The sequence below is a fragment of the Bubalus kerabau genome, chromosome 4, assembly GCF_029407905.1.
Source record: "Bubalus kerabau isolate K-KA32 ecotype Philippines breed swamp buffalo chromosome 4, PCC_UOA_SB_1v2, whole genome shotgun sequence".
NCBI classification, from domain to species: domain Eukaryota; kingdom Metazoa; phylum Chordata; class Mammalia; order Artiodactyla; family Bovidae; genus Bubalus; species Bubalus kerabau.
Window position 1 is genome coordinate 81,084,901 of NC_073627.1, and position 17,029 is coordinate 81,101,929.

Below are 17,029 nucleotides of genomic sequence, written 5' to 3' on the forward strand. Positions count from 1 at the left end.
TTTTAGGTCATATAATCTTGAACTAATTTCTGTACCTTAAAAACTCAACATCAGATCAGATCAGATCAGTCGCTCAGTCGTGTCCGACTCTTTGCAAGCCCATGAACCACAGCACGCCAGGTCTCCCTGTCCATCACCAACTCCTGGAGTTCACTCAGACTCACATCCATCGAGTCAGGGATGCCATCCAGCCATCTCATCCTCTGTCGTCCCCTTCTCCTCCTGCCCCCAATCCCTCCCAGCATCAGAGTCTTTTGCAATGAGTCAACTCTTCGCATGAGGTGGCCAAAGTACTGGCGTTTCAGCTTTAGCATCATTCCTTCCAAAGAAATCCCAGGGCTGATCTCCTTCAGAATGGACTGCTTGGATCTCCTTGCAGTCCAAGGGACTCTCAAGAGTCTTCTCCAACACCACAGTTCAAAAGCATCAACTCTTCGGTGCTCAGCCTTCTTCACAGTCCAACTCTCACATCCACACATGACCACAGGAAAAACCATAGCCTTGACTATATGGACCTTTGTTGGCAAAGTAATGTCTCTGCTTTTCAATGTGCTATCTAGGTTGGTCATAACTTTCCGTCCAAGGATAAGCGTCTTTTAATTTCATGGCTGCAGTCTCCATCTGCGGTGATTTTGGAGCCCCAAAAAATAAAGTCTGACACTGTTTCCACTATTTCCCCATCTAAAATCTTAACCAGTGACAAAAAGGCAGTATTTTATTTATTTTGTTATATATTGTTGAATTTTGGGAGCCTGCACTAGGTGAGATCACATTTTTCAAAGCAAGGAAAATGTTTATTTATTCATAATTATTAATAAATTACAAAATAAAGTAGAAATATGTAAAGTTTGCTATATGCTTATTTAATATTGTAAAGCTCACAGTAATGGCACTTTTTAAACAAGGAAAATGTAAACTTAAAACTCATTATTAATAGTATGGTTTTCCTTGGTAGCTCAAATGATAAAGAATCTGCCTGCAATGCGGGAGACATGGGTTCATCCATGGGCAGGAAGATCCCCTGGAGAAGGGAATGGCTGCTCACTCTAGTATTCTTGCCTAGAAAATTCCATGGACAGAGGAGCTTGGCAGGCTACAGTCCATGGGCTCCCAAATAATGGGGTATGACTGAGCAACTAACACTTTCACTTTTCACTTTCATTTATTTTGTAATATTTTTGCACATGGATAGTATACACACATATACACACAACTTGAATTTTAAATCATTTGGAGCTATCATCTGATCTGACCCAATATGTAGTCAGTGGATGAGCACCATCAGCATGACCTAAGCCTGCGATAAATATTGACTCTTGAGTGTCCAACTCTCACATCTATACATGACCACTGGAAAAACCATAGCCTTGACCAAACGGACCTTTGTTGGCAAAGTAATGTCTCTGCTTTTGAATATGCTGTCTAGGTTGGTTGTAACTTTCCTTACAAGGAGTAAGCATCTTTTAATTTCATGGCTGCAGTCACCATCTGCACTGATTTTGGAGCCCAAAAAAATAAAGTCTGACACTGTTTCCCCATCTATTTGCCATGAAGGGATGGGACTACATGCCATGATCTTAGTTTTCTGAATATTGAGCTTTAGGCCAACTTTTTCACTCTCCTCTTTCACTTTCATCAAGAGGCTTTTTAGTTCCTCTTCACTTTCTGCCATAAGGGTGGTATCATCTGCATATCTGAGGTTTTTGATATTTCTCCTGGTAATCTTGATTTCAGCTTGTGCTCCCTCCAGCCCAGCGTTTCTCATGATGTACTCTGCATATAAGTTAAATAAGCAGGGTAACAATATACAACCTTGACATCCTCCTTTTCCTATTTGGAACCAGTCTATTGTTCCATGTCCAGTTCTAACTGTTGCTTCCTGACCTGCATAGAGGTCATACAGGGAAAGGCTCAAATCCTACTTTATTGGTTCTTAGCAGTGACTCTTTATTAATTTACTAAAACTGAGCCTGAGATCTCTCATCTTTAAAATATAGAGAGGTTAATGTTACCTACCTTATAGGGCTGCTGTAAATATTAAATTTACAACAATTTACAATTTAAAGAGTTTTGCCAAGAAAATGCACTGGTCATAACAAACACCCTCTTCCAACAACACAAGAGAAGACTCTATACATGGTCATCACCAGATGGTCAACACCGAAATCAGATTGATTATATTCTCTGCAGCCAAAGATGGAGAAGCTCTATACAGTCAGCAAAAACAAGACCAGGAGCTGACTGTGGCTCAGACCATGAACTCCTTATTGCCAAATTCAGACTTAAATTGAAGAAAGTAGGGAAAACCACTAGACCATTCAGGTATGACCTAAATCAAATCCCTTATGATTACACAGTAGAAGTGAGAAATAGATTTAAGGGCCTAGATCTGATAGATAGAGTGCCTGATGAACTATGGAATGAGGTTCATGACATTGTACAGGAGACAGGGATCAAGACCATCCCCATGGAAAAGAAATGCAAAAAAGCAAAGTGGCTGTCTGGGGAGGCCTTACAAATAGCTGTGAAAAGAAGAGAAGTGAAAAGCAAAGGAGACAAGCAAAGATATAAACATCTGAATGCAGAGTTCCAAAGAATAGCAAGAAGAGATAAGAAAGCCTTCTTCAGCAATCAATGCAAAGAAATAGAGGGAAACAACAGAATGGGAAAGACTAGAGATCTCCTCAAGAAAATCAGAGATACCAAACGAACATTTCATGCAAAGATGGGCTCGATAAAGGACAGAAATGGTATGGACCTAACAGAAGCAGAAGATATTAAGAAGAAGTGGCAAGAATACACAGAAGAACTGTACAAAAAAGGTCTTCACAACCCAGATAATCACAATGGCGTGATCACTGACCTAAAGCCAGACATCCTGGAATGTGAAGTCAAGTGGGCCTTAGAAAGCATCACTACGAACAAAGCTAGTGGAGGTGATAGAATTCCAGTTGAGCTATTCCAAATCCTGAAAGATGATGCTGTGAAAGTGCTGCACTTAATATGCCAGCACATTTGGAAAACTCCGCAGTGGCCACAGGACTGGAAAAGGTCAATTTTCATTCCAATCCCAAAGAAAGGCAATGCCAAAGAATGCTCAAACTACCACACAATTGTACTCATCTCACACGCTAGTAAAGTAATGCTCAAAATTCTCCAAGCCAGGCTTCAGCAATATGTGAACTGTGAACTTCCTGATGTTCAAGTTGGTTTTAGAAAAGGCAGGGGAACCAGAGATCAACTTGCCAACATCTGCTGGATCATGGAAAAAGCAAGAGAGTTCCAGAAAAACATCTATTTCTGCTTATTCACTATGCCACAGTCTTTGTGCAGATCACAATCAACTGTGGGAAATTCTGAAAGAGATGGGAATACCAGACCACCTGATCTGCCTCTTGAGAAATTTGTATGCAGGTCAGGAAGCAACAGTTAGAACTGGACATGGAACAACAGACTGGTTCCAAATAGGAAAAGGAGTTCGTCAAGGCTGTATATTGTTAACCTGTTCATTTAACTTATATGCGGAGTACATCATGAGAAATGCTGGGCAGGAAGAAGCACAAGCTGGAATCAAGAGTGCTGGGAGAAATATCAATAACCTCAGATATGCAGATGACACCACCCTTATGGCAGAAAGTGAAGAGGAACTAAAAGGCCTCTTGAAGGTGAAAGTGGAGAGTGAAAAAGTTGGCTTAAAGCTCAACATTCAGAAACGAAGATCATGGCATCCGGTCCCATCACTTCATGGGAAATAGATGGGGAAACAGTGTCAGACTTTATCTTTCTGGGCTCTAAAATCAGTGCAGATGGTGACTGCAGCCATGAAATTAAAAGATTCTTACCCCTTGGAAGGAAAGTTATGACCAATGTAGATAGCATATTCAAAAGCAGAGACATTACTTTGCCGACAAAGGTTCGTCTAGTCAAGGCTATGGTTTTTCCAGTGGTCATGTATGGATATTAGAGTTGGACTGTGAAGAAGGCTGAGCACCGAAGAATTGATGCCTTTGAACTGTGGTGTTGGAGAAGACTCTTGAGAGTCCCTTGGACTGCAAGGAGATCCAAGCAGTCCATTCTGAAGGAGATCAGCCCTGGGATTTCTTTGGAAGGACTGATGCTAAAGCTGAAACTCCAGTACTTTGGCCACCTCATGTGAGGAGTTGACTCATTGCAAAAGACTCTGATGCTGGGAGGGATTGGGGGCAAGAGGAGAAGGGGACGACAGAGGATGAGATGGCTGGATGGCATCACTGACTCGATGGACATGAGTCTGAGTGAACTCCGGGAGTTGGTGATGGACAGGGAGGCCTGATGTTAAGCGATTCATGGGATTGCAAAGAGTCGGACACGACTGAGCGACTGATCTGATCTGAAATATTAAATTAGACAATTCCTATAAAATGATAAAAAGCAATTCCTGATACATTGTAAGCAAAAAAATAGTTATCATCACCTTATGATATGATATGACTATTATTATTGGTCAAAAAAGTCACAATATCAAAGAGACAATGGTATAAAATATGATTTAGAAGACCAGTGATTAATTAATTTAAGAAACACTTCATCTCATTACACTTATTTTTGGGTTAATAAACACTATCCTAGGATAGCATTTACTGTTTGTGGTTTTTTTTTTTTTTTTGTCTACTAATCTTTCTTTCCTTTATCTTTCTCTGTTTTTGTGGATTGCAGAGGAGAGTTGAGCAGAGTTGGAAAGTAGCATTAGGACAATGGGAAAGACATTCTAAATCTAAAAAGAACATTTTATTTCCCTTTTTCAAATGTATAGTTACTCCAAAAGTAAATTCATACTTAAAATTCATTGAATTTAAATTTCCTGTATAAATATATAGTCATTATTTTTGATAATAGATTTTTAGTTTCATTCAATAATTATTAAATACTGAAACTATGCAGAATAATCTGTGTCTTGCATGTTGACCTCATTGTCAAATTTTATCCTTTGAAATGTCAGATTTATTGGCATAGCAAAAAATACTTTCTCCTTCAGGTTTATTTTCTTCTTCTCTTCAGACAAGTGCATTATAACAAAATACCATTTTGTCTTCTGAAGTGGAAGATTGAAAATCTTCAAATATATTAATTTTTTGAACATAAGTTTCCTTCTTTCAACTATTTAACAAAAAAAAAAAAAAAAAGGAAAGAATTTAATGAATGGCTAGATGATAGATACTTTGTCATGTTCTGAGAATTCCAGGGTAAAGCATGATACTATATTTGCTTTCAGGATGCAAAACACCAAACATGTGAAAAGGTTAATCCCTATTGTGTTTCTTTAAATGCTTTATAAAACATGCTATGTAAATTTGAGTTATTATTATTCTGGCCACTAATATATGGAAATCCTTCCAGAAGCAAATATCATTTTTCTTTTTGCATGTTTTGGCAGCCTTGAAACAAGGTTATGAAAAGAGACTTAGAGAGTATACTAAAAGTGCCCCAGCATGAGGAGACCGACGAGTCAAACTGGTAAGTGAAAGAGATGGTTCATGGGTGTCTCTTTTATGCATTATTAAGTCTGTTGATGCCATTTCTTACACAAAATATCCTCAGAGCTTATAAATAAAAATGAGAAGGCTTCTAAAATATTGCCTATCAAATTTATTCTCATTACTTAGAATACCTTAGGGAGATGGCATTAGGTGGGAAAAGTCACCAATTCTGTTACAGACAGACAGGGATTTAAAGTAGCTTTGTGACTTTGTGAAAGTTCCTTAATTCTTTCAGTCTTATTTTCTAATTTTAAAATGGAGATTATGGTTGTTTCCTTGTTGTATTTTCCTATGAATTAAGTAAGAAATTGCCTATGAACAGTTGAGCATTTCCTTAGCAAAGAAGAGGAGATAAAAGATATGACTAATATTTATTGAATGCATTCCATGTGTCACGTACTAAATACTAAATGCTGCATTACTTTATTGCATATCACAACAACCCTTAAGTTTGAAGCTATTATTACTCTCATTTTGCTGATGGAGAAATTGTGCTTTTGAAAGATGTGTGGCCTGCGTTAAATCACACTTTGCTCCTGTGACAACTGAATGTCGTTCTGTCTGATGCCTGAGTTTCTGTTCTTATGTTTATGCAGAAAGCCAAAAGACATGTATTAGGCATCTAATAAATACCAAGCTGCTTTTAGCTAAGATACTGTGCTGTTTCCCAAGTGATTATTACTTAGAATATAACAGCCATATACTTATATGAAGTTTTATGCTGTTCAGTTGCTCAGTTGTGTCTGACTCTTTGTGATGCCATGGTCTGTAGCACTCCAGGCTTCCCTGTCTTTCACTGTCTCCCAGAGTTCACTCAAACTCATGTCCCTTGAGTCGGTGATGCCACCTAATCATCTCATCCTCTGTCGCCCCCTTCTCCTCATGCCTTCAGTCTTTCCCAGCATCAGGGTCTTTTCCAATGAGACAGCTCTTCACATTAGAGCTTATAAATAATTTATGAATAAGTAATTCTGTCTAGTTTCCATATAATCTCTATGGAAGACAAAGTTGGGATATTTTCTCATATTTTTAGAGATGGAGAAATTGAGGTCCAGCATGACGAATCCATTACATGTGCATATAGCTCTGTGCTTCTCAGACCCTGTGGTTAAGGGTCAGTCACTGTTAATTCATTTAAATCCATTATAGACTGAATGCTTTTATAAAATTGCTAAAAAATTATTACTAGGAAATGACTAAAAGGCATATAAATATAATATGCTAAAATATACAAATCCACATATTTATTATCATTCGTCATTATCTTACAGACATAAAATTACTAAATGTCTATAAAAGTTTCTAATGCTTGTCCTCTGTTTCCACACTTCTCATGATACAGACCAATTAGCATGTGGAGATTGGCACCAACCTGTAGACCAGACAGTAAATCTACATTCAAGCTTCTAGTCCATGTCTTTTCATACTGCTCCTATTGCCTCAACATACAGCAAGAAGCTTGTTTTATAATCTAAGGGACAAAAGATTGAATTGTTCTCAATCATTGAAAGGGAATTGACCATAACAAAGTATCTTAAAAGAGTTATATAAAACAATTAACATGAAAAAAAAAGTTGAGTTTATAAAGATGATTTCTTTTTATTTATAAGAAACCAAGACTTAAAAAAAATTTTATATGCTGCTGATTTTCTCATGATATGTTTTTTCCCCTTCTTTTTTCATTTTATTTATTCTTTGAAAAGTGAAGTTAAGTTGTATTTAGAAGGCTGGGCCTTGTCACTTCCTGAACAGTGTATAGACCTTGTATAATTCTAAGAAATAAAGTCGATCTGGGCCAGCTATGAAATGTAAATGAATTCCTCTCCCCACTACACTAAAAAAGTCTGAAAATAAATGTTACTTGTTTATTTCAAAAAGTACCAAAGAAGATTACAGCACTTTGGGGGCAAAGTAAAATGAACACTGAGTCAGCAATGAAAATTTACTTCATAAGACAGTTTTGTGGCTTTCTCAGTTCTACTGAGATGAATCCAAATATTTACATGTGCTATGTTATTAATAACTATTTTGCCATCTGTGTCAAAGTAATATTGCACAGATGTTCAGGAATAACTTTTGGTTGTGAGTAAATATTAGAGGAAGATTGAATTTTTCTCCAAATGATGCTGATGGGTTGGTTTTTTAATCACAGTTTAAGATGTCAGTTGTTGTTTGGAAGTTCTACCAGATTAATAGTCCTTAACACAACTTAAAATGGCTATAAGGGTGCGATAAAGATGAAAATTTATGACAAAATTCAAAACTGAGACTTTCAACCAATCTATTATTAGCTTCTGGGAAGACTCCATATTGCTAAATTAAAATTTGCCATCTGAAGTAGAGCAAGCCCATGGCCTTAAGTAATAGAGAGCGAGACTCTGTGTTCCTCACTTACTTTCTGCCTGCTAACTCAGGATGCATGATTGGTATGACAAAGAGTTAAGCAGCCGTATCTTGGCACCTCCCTTCAATCAGTGCCTTCATATCTGTATCCATTTTAGCATTATCTTTCCTGATCCCTCTGAAAAGGGTAGAAAGGAAGGAAGGACTTATGGAAATGCATTGTAACCAAGGATAAAGATAGGTTTTGCAGGTGTGGTGATAATGGGATTAGTGACGATAGTAATAATATTGTGTATGTGTGTGATCAGAGAACGACAGAGTGTGGAGAGAGGATGGTTCACTAGCATTCTAACAGAGGCTTTGAATGCCTGATACTCATTGGAATTTAGGCCGGAGATTGTTCACAGTCTACTCAACTGTGAAGCTTAGAGGCTTTATACAGAAAAATCAAGTTATCAGTAGGACCAAGGGCTAATGGTCAGTCTTATGCCTTGTCTGTTGAGAAATACTACCCTTCAATGGATTTTCTCACATTCTCAAATACAGAAGCAATAGCAACAACACAATCAAAGTCAATCTTGATCTTGACAATGATTACTTTAGTGTGGGGAATGAAAACCTGAGGTAAAGCATATGTAGATCAATGAGTTAATATGAAAACCAGAAAGATAGTTTAGAAAATTGTATTTTATCCTTAACATATGCATTGATTAACTTAGAAATACAAGCCATTAACATTGAGAAAGTTGAAATACAAAGGATTAAAAGGAAACAGAAAACATAATAGAAGAATTAAATTGAACTTCATAGGTGAGGGAATTCCCTGGTAGCTCAGCTCGTAAAGAATCTGCCTGCAATGCCAGAGACCCCAGTTCAATTCCTGGGTCAGAAAGATATGCTCTGGAGAAGAACAAGCTACCCACTCCAGTATTCTTGGGTTTCCCTGGTGGCTCAGTTGGTAAAGAATCCGCCTGCAATGTGGGAGATCTAGGTTCGATTCCTGGGCTGGGAAAATCCCCTGGAGAAGGGAACAGCTACCCACTCCAGTCTTCTGGCCTGGAGAATTCCATGGGGTCGCAAAGAAACAGACATGACTGAGCAACTTTCACTCACTTTTGTAGGCAACAACTAACATAATTAGATTTATGGAAAGAAGACTGAAGAAGCACTTTTAGAATGCAGAAGATAAGGACAATGATGAAAATTATGAGGAAAAAAATAATTACCAATATGGCAAACAAATAAAACATGGTAATTATCCATGAAAAGAGAGGAAACAAATAAATAAAAAGAAGTCCTAATCAACAAATCACAAGGAAAAAAAAAAAACAAAAACAAATCACAAGGGAAAGAAGTGTTGCTCAAGAAAAAAAAAAATGAAAAGCATGTCTTATCCCTCTCAAATTTACTTGCTAAGATAGATTTTTTTTTGAAAAATAATAGAAGTTATTTTTATTTTATTTTATTTTTTTAATTTTATTTTATTTTTTAACTTTACAATATTGTATTGGTTTTGCCATATATCAAAATGAATCCACCACAGGTATACATGTGTTCCCCATCCTGAACCCTCCTCCATCCCCATACCATCCCTCTGGGTCCTCCCAGTGCACCAGCCCCAAGCATCCAATATTGTGTGGGAATTCCATATTTTTTAAAAGTTAGGAAAATTTAGTGGTAAATTAATGTGAAAGGTTATTTTGGAACTGGTAGATTATTTTTTAATGTTTAGTGCTTCCAAGACTATAGAAGCTTGGTCTACTCAGCTTTTCTTATTTTTGTTAAACAATTTTGATAATTTCTGTTAGAAAAACTATCAATGCTAAGTGCCCATGTATGAATATTCATATAGAAAAAAAAAAAAACACTTGAAGTCTATGCATCAGTAGAATAATTAAGTGCTTTTTATTTTTCTATTTTAATATCATATATGTTATCTGGCATATGGTATAATCATATATAATTGATTAATTAAAGATTATTTAAAAATATGCTTAGTGCACAAATTATAAGTGAACAGCTCAATAAATTATCACAAAACCAACAGACATGTGTGTTAACCACTCAAATTAACAAATAGTACAAAATCAATGTAGTTGAAGGTGCTCTTTTTCTTCCAAAATTATAAATCCCAATCCTCAATAAGATAGCAGTTTTCCTAAATTCAAATGCCATTAGTTATTTCACCTTTCTTTGAGTTTTACATAAACAGAATGATAGAATTTGTACATGTTTTGTTGTGTGGCCTGTTCTCAATATTACTTATGTGAGACTTCTATGTGTAGCAGTAATAATTTACCTTTCAATGCTATATACTATTTTATCATGGCCACTTTGGGCTCTTACATTCTTGTCTTTGGGAACATGGATATGCACATTTCTCTTGGATATGTTATTAATTATACGTTGCATATATGTTCATTTTTAGTAGATACTGCAACTTTCCCAAACTGGTTGTGCTAATTGGCTTTCCCACTGACAGCGTATACAAGTTCTACTTGCTTCACCTCTTTACCAACACTTGAAATTACAAGAAATTTTTATTTTAGCACTCTGGTGAATGTGTTGTGGTATCTAATTATAGTTTTAATTAGCATTTCCATGGTGACTGAGAAGAGTGTCTTTGCTGCCTCAGATGAACAATCCCCTAGATACCCCAAAATTAAAAGGCAAGTGGAAATTTGGAGGGAGTTTAAAGAAAGGTCATAACTTTATTAACCTTCACTGAATGAACATTCAGTCTAAAGGGATCTAAAATTCCTCTTTATGGTAGATAATGAAAAACTGTATAAAAACATGTCTTTAAATGTATGCATGCCTGGCAATATCATCCAACTTTAAAATTTAGCTTATTGAGAGATTGACCAAGATGGCAGAGTAGCAAGACCCTAAGCGCACCTCCTCTCCAGAGCACAGCAAAACAACAACTATTTGCAGAACAACCATCAATTAAAAAGGCCAGGAAAAAAGTGAAAGTGTTAGTCACTCAGTTTTGTCCAATTCTTTAAGACCCTACTGCCTGTAGCCCTCCAGGCTCCTCTGTCCATGGAATTCTCTGGGTGAGAATACTGGAGTGGATAGCCATTCCCTTCTCTAGGAGATCTTCCTGACTCAGGGATCAAACCCAGGTCTCCTGCATTGCAAGCAGATTCTTTACTGTTTGTGCCACCAGGGAAGCCAGAATCTACCAGAAAAAATCTTCTAAAACTAAAAACATGGAACTACAATGAGATGATAGGAGAGGTGACCTTGCCATATAGTCAAGTCCCATAGCAATGGGTAGGTGAACCACAAACTGGAGATAATTATGCTACAGTGGTTCTCCCAAAGGCGTGAGAGTTCTGAACCTCAAATCAGGTTCCCCTGCCTAGGAGTCCTGCACTGGGAAAATGAGCTCTCAGAGCATTTGGCTTGGAAGGCCAGTGGTACTTAATTTGGGGAATCCTACAAGACTGAGGGAAATAGAGACTTCCCTCTTAAAGGAAGCATACAAAACCACACAAAACTACTACTGTCTTGGAGAGACTCCTGAAGAGGCAGGGGAACTGGCAGGTGTGACATAGACCCTGGCGGCAATTTTTAGAGTTTCTTCTGCCACGTGGACACTGGTGTTGACAGGCACCATTGTTGACAGCTAGGGGATCCTCCCACTAGCTCCTTAGCACCAAAACATGGGCCCACCCAATAGCCAGTAGGTGCTAGTACTGGAGCCTCTCAGGCCAAGCAACACATCAGATGAGGTCACAGCCCCACCCATCAGCCAGCAGTCTGCCTAAAGTCCTCCTGAGCCCATTGCAACCTGGAGCATGATCCTGCCTATCAGAGGGCCCAGGAACAAGCTCCATCCATGAGCAGGCAGAGATCAGTCCCAGAATCACATGGGCTCTGATTCTGCTCTCAGGAAGACTGCTCTTGACTTGACTAGCCTCACATACTAAGAGGTAGATTCCACATGCAGGAAAACTAAATCATACAACCCGTGGACTCATCCTGTCCTCAGCATGCCAGACCATGCCCTGGGAATATCTGGGGCCTGCCCTCCCCACTAGCAGGCCAACACAAACTTCAGGACAAGAGCTTTGGGCCCTGCAAACACATTTCAGGTCATTGTGCTGCCTGCCAGAAGTACAGCACTAACCCCAGAACCTGGCATAATCTACCAGTGAGTGGAGAAGAGCCATGGATCTTCCAGACACCGAATCCATCCAGCAGTCAGCCAACAGTAACCCATGGGGGCCACTGGGGTTCTGTAGTCAGCTTCCCATGACCAGGTGGTACCAACCAGTAACCAATAGCCTTCACACACGGCAGGGCCTAGCAACAAACCAAACCAGGAATAAGTCAAGCCTACCAGACTGCTGACATAGTCTGCTCACCACAACGGGACTCAGACAGCCCTCAGGGGGGGAGACTCCAGAGCATACATTTTGTGTGGCAAGAGAGAAGTGTGCTGCTGGGATGCATGGAATGTTTCCTACATTATGCTATTTCTCCAAGGTTGGGAAACATATCTAACCTACCAAATACATAAAGATACAAACAGCAACTTAGGAAAAATGAAGTGGCAGAGGAACATGTTCCACATAAGGACCAGATAAAACCCAAGAAGAACTAAGTAAAGTGAACGTAGGCAATCTACCTGAGAAGGAGTCCAGAATAATGATCATGAAGATGATCCATTCTTCTCTCAGAAGAAGAAGAAATGGATGCAGAGTGAGAAGTTAAACATTATTCACAAAGAGTTAGAAAATATAAAGAACCAAACAGAGGGGAAGAGTACAATAAATAAATGAAAACATACACTAGAAGGATGAATAGTAAGTTGATTAAATGATACAGAGGAATGGATCAGCCAGCTGAAAACAGAGTAGTGGAAATCACTGAAGCAGAACAGAAGAAAGAAAAAAGAATTAAAAGAAATGAGGATAGTTTTAAGAGACCTCTGGGTCAAGCACACTATTATCCTCACTACAGGAGTCTCAGAAGGAGAATAGGGAGAGAGGGCAACTGAGAAACTATTTGAAGGAAATAGTCATCCTATTTCAAGAAGGACAGAGAGTTCCATGCAGTATTTACTGAAAGAGGAAGAAACCAAGGCAGATTGTAATTAAAATAGCAAACACTGGAAAGAAAATACTAAAAGCAGCAAGCCTAAGTTAACAAGTAACATAAAAGGAACTCTCATAAGGCAATCAGCTGACTTTTGAGCAGAAACTGCAAGCTAGAAGGGAATGATATGAGATATTTAAAGTGATGAAAGGGGAAAAAAAACCTATATGTATATATATATCAGTTCAGTTACTCAGTCGTGTCCGACTCTTTGCGACCCTATGGACTGCAGCACACCAGATTTCCCTGCCCATCACCAACTCCTGGAGCTTGCACAAACTCATGTCCACTGAGTTGGTGATGCCATCCAACCATCTCTTCTGTCGTCCCTTTCTCCTCCTGCCTTCAATCTTTCCAAGCATCAGGGTCTTTTCCAATGAGTCAATTCTTTGCATTGGGTGGCCAAAGTGTTGGAGTTTCAGCTTCAGCATCAGTCCTTCCAGTGAATAGTCAGGACTGATTTCCTTTAGGGTTGACTGGTTGGATCTCCTTGCAGTCCAAGGGACTCTCGATATATATGTAACCAAAAATACTCTACCCAGCAAGGCTTTCCTTCATATTTGATGGAGAGAATAGAAGTGTTATAGACTAGAAAAAGGTAAAAGAATACAGCACAACCAAACCAACTTTACAACAAAATACTAAAGGAACTCGTCTAGGCAGAAAAGAAAAGGCCACAAATAGACACACGAAAATTACAAAATTAAAAACCTCATTGGTTAAAGCAAACATACAGTAAAAGGAGGAAATCATTAGCAGTGAGGTTAAAACACAATAGTAAAATTCTCTATCCACAGTTAGCAATTAAGGGATACAAAAAACAATTAGATGCAAAACACAATATCGAAAACAGTAATTATGAGAGGAGAGTACAAATGCAGAGCTGTTAAAATGCATTTGAAACTAAGAAATCAGACATTTAAAACAATAGCATGTATATATAAGTGCTATTTATTTACAGGCTGATCTGCCAAGCCACCAGGGAAGCCTCATCAGTGATATTAGGCTGTAATTTTATTTTTTTCTGATATTTTTGTCTTGTTTTAGTATCACAGTGATATTAAGGACTTGAACTGTTCCTTCCTCTACAATTCTTTGGAATAGTTTGAGAATAGGTGCTAACTTCTCTAAATGTTTAGTAGAATTCCCTTGTGAAGTCATCTGGTCCTGGACTTTTGTTTGTTGGGAATTTTTTAATTACTGATTCAATTTAATTACTGGTAATTTGTCTGTTCAGATTGTCTAGTTCCTCCTTGTTCACTCTTGGGAAATAGTACATGACTAAGAATGTATCCATTTCTTCTAAGTTGTCTGTTTTATTGACATGTAGTTCATAGTGGTCTCTTATGGTCTTTTGTACCTCTGTATTGTCAGTTGTAACTTGTCCTGTTCATTTCTGAATTTATTGATTTGGGTCCTCTCCCTTTTTTTTTTTTTTTTTTCCCCTTGATGAGTCAGGTTAAAGGATTATCAATTTTGTTTGTCTTTTTAAAGAACAAGCTTTTAGTTTCATTGATCTTTTCTTTTTAAAAATCTCTATTTCATTTATTTCTGCTCTTTATGATTTCTTGCCTTCTACTAACTTAGGGCATTTGTTTTTCTTTCTCTGCTTCCTTTAGGTATAAGGATAGGCTGCTTATTTGCAATTTTTCTTGTTTTCTCAGATAAGCTTGTATCACCATAAACTTCTCTCTTAGAACTGCTTTTACTGTATTCCATAGGTTTTGGATCATCACATCTTTGTTTTCATTTGTCTGCAGGTATTTTTTTATTTCCTTTTTGATGTTTTTAGTGATCCATTATTATTTAATAGGTATTACTTAACCTCCACATGTTTTTTTTTTTTATTTTTTCAGCTTTTTCTTGTAATTGAGTTCTAGTCTCATAATGTTGTAATCAGAAAAGATGTTTGATATAATTTCAATTTTTAAAAAAAATTTATGGAGGTTCATTGTGTGGCTTAGCATGTGATATAACCTAAAGAATGTTCCATGTGGCCTTGAGAAGAATGTGTATCTTGATGATTTTACGTGGGAAACACCCACTCTATCCTTCTTTCCTTTACCCTCCCTCCCTCTCTTTCTCTCCACACACACACACACACACACACATAAATACAAGGGCTTGCCAGGTGGCTTAGTGGTAAAAAATCCACTTGCCAATGCAGGAGATGTGCGTTCATTTCTTAGGTTGGGAAGATACCCTGGAGAATGAAATGGCAACCCATTCCAATATTCTTGCCTGGGAAATCCCATGGACAGAGGAGCCTGGCAGGCTATGTTGCATGGTATTGCAAAAGAGTTGGACATGACTTAGCAACTAAATAACAACAAAATATTACTGATGAACATGGTGTAAAAATCCTCACCCAAATATTAGCAATCCAAATCCAACAATATGTTAAAAGGATCATACACCATGATCAAGTTGGATTTATCCCAAGGATGCAAAGACTTCAATATGGCAAATTGATCAGTGAGATTTACCACTTTAATAAATTGAACAATAAAAGCCATATGACATTTCAATAGAAGGGTAAAATTCTTTTGACAAAATTCAGCATCCATTTATGGTCAAAAAAAAAAGAAAGAAAGAAAGAAACCTCTTCATTAAATGGGCATAGAGGAAAAATACCTCAGCATAATAAAGGCCATATATGATAGACCACAGCTTACATCATGCTCTATGGTGAAAAGCTGAAAGCATTTACCCTAAGATCAGAAAAAAGATAAGGATGTCCACCCTTGCCACTTTTATTCAGCATAGTATTACAATTCCTGTCCACAGGAATCAGACAAAAAAGAAAAGGAATCCAAATTGGAAAGGAAGAATTAAAATTGTCAGTGTTTGCAGGTGACATGATACTACACTTAGAAAATTCTAGAAATACCACCAGAAAACTACTAGAGCCAATCAATGTATTTAATAGATTTAGGATACAAAATTAATACACAGAAATTTGTTCTCATATTTGGTGTTGGCCCCTAGTTCTAATTTTCATTTAGAATTCTTATTGTGTTAAGTAAAAATTGTGTGCATTAGCTACCTACCTAGCTTTCTTCATCCATGATGACATTCTCAGAATAGGGATTTTGACAAACAGAACTGTGCTGTTCATATAGTTTACTTGTAAATAAAGGAGTCTGAAATTGCTGTATTTTTACATCTAATGCAGACCCCAATTTACTTGAGTTGTTGTCAGGATCAGTTATGAAACTGCAATTTTGTGCCTCCTCTGAATCATGTTTTCTCCTTGTAACAATTGTGTGTAATGTCATTAAAATTTTAAAATATTCCTTACACATTTCTATGCCCTAACAATGAACTGTCAGAAAGATAAGGAAATGATCCCATTTACCATTCCATCGAAAAGAGTAAGCTACCTAGCCATAAAACCTGCCTAAGGAGATAAAAGACCTGCACTTGGTAAGCTGTGTCACAATGATGAAAGAAACTGAAGATGATACAAACAGATAGAAAGTTTGCTGTTGGATTGGAAAAATTACTATTGTTAAAATGATCATAGTTCTCAAGGCTATCAACAGATGCAAGGCAGTCTCCATCAATATATCAATGGAATTTTTCACAAAACTAGAACAAATTATTCTAAAAATTGAATGAAAATACAAAAGATCCCAAATAGCCAACAGTCTTCAGAAAGAACCGAGCCAGAGGAATCAGAGTTCCTGGCTTCAGATTATACTACGAAGTTACAGAAACCAAAACAGTAGGGTAATGGCACAAAAACAGATATATAGATAAATGGAACAGAATAGAGAACTAAGAAATAAACCCATTCAATTCTTATCATTTATTCTAAGACAAGGGAGACAGAATTTATTTTAGGGAAAACATAGTCTCCTCAGCAAGAGGTGTTGGAAAAGCTGGACATCATCATGTAAATCAATGAATTTAGAACAATACCATATACAAAAATAAAGTAAAAATGGATTAAAAACAAATGCAACACAGGATTCTATAAAACTCCTAGCAGAAAACACAGGCAGCACACTCTTTGACATAAATCATAGCAGTATTTTTTGATCTGCCTCCTAAAGCAA

The 17,029-nt window shown here is 37.4% G+C and overlaps 1 protein-coding gene across 27 annotated transcripts in view; it reads left to right on the forward strand.

Moving 5' to 3' along the window:
* LINGO2 (leucine rich repeat and Ig domain containing 2) overlaps nt 1-17,029 on the forward strand; it is a 681,723-nt gene that overhangs the window by 73,069 nt on the left and 591,625 nt on the right. For 25 of the 27 annotated variants that reach the window (XR_008713387.1, XR_008713373.1, XR_008713371.1 and 22 more), the window contains one exon: nt 5,414-5,493. The gene's annotated coding sequence lies outside the window, so the exon portion shown is untranslated. Of the gene's footprint in view, nt 1-5,413; nt 5,494-6,858; nt 7,194-17,029 lie in introns of those variants that run through there. The other 2 variants (XR_008713394.1, XR_008713391.1) reach the window with 1 other exon arrangement.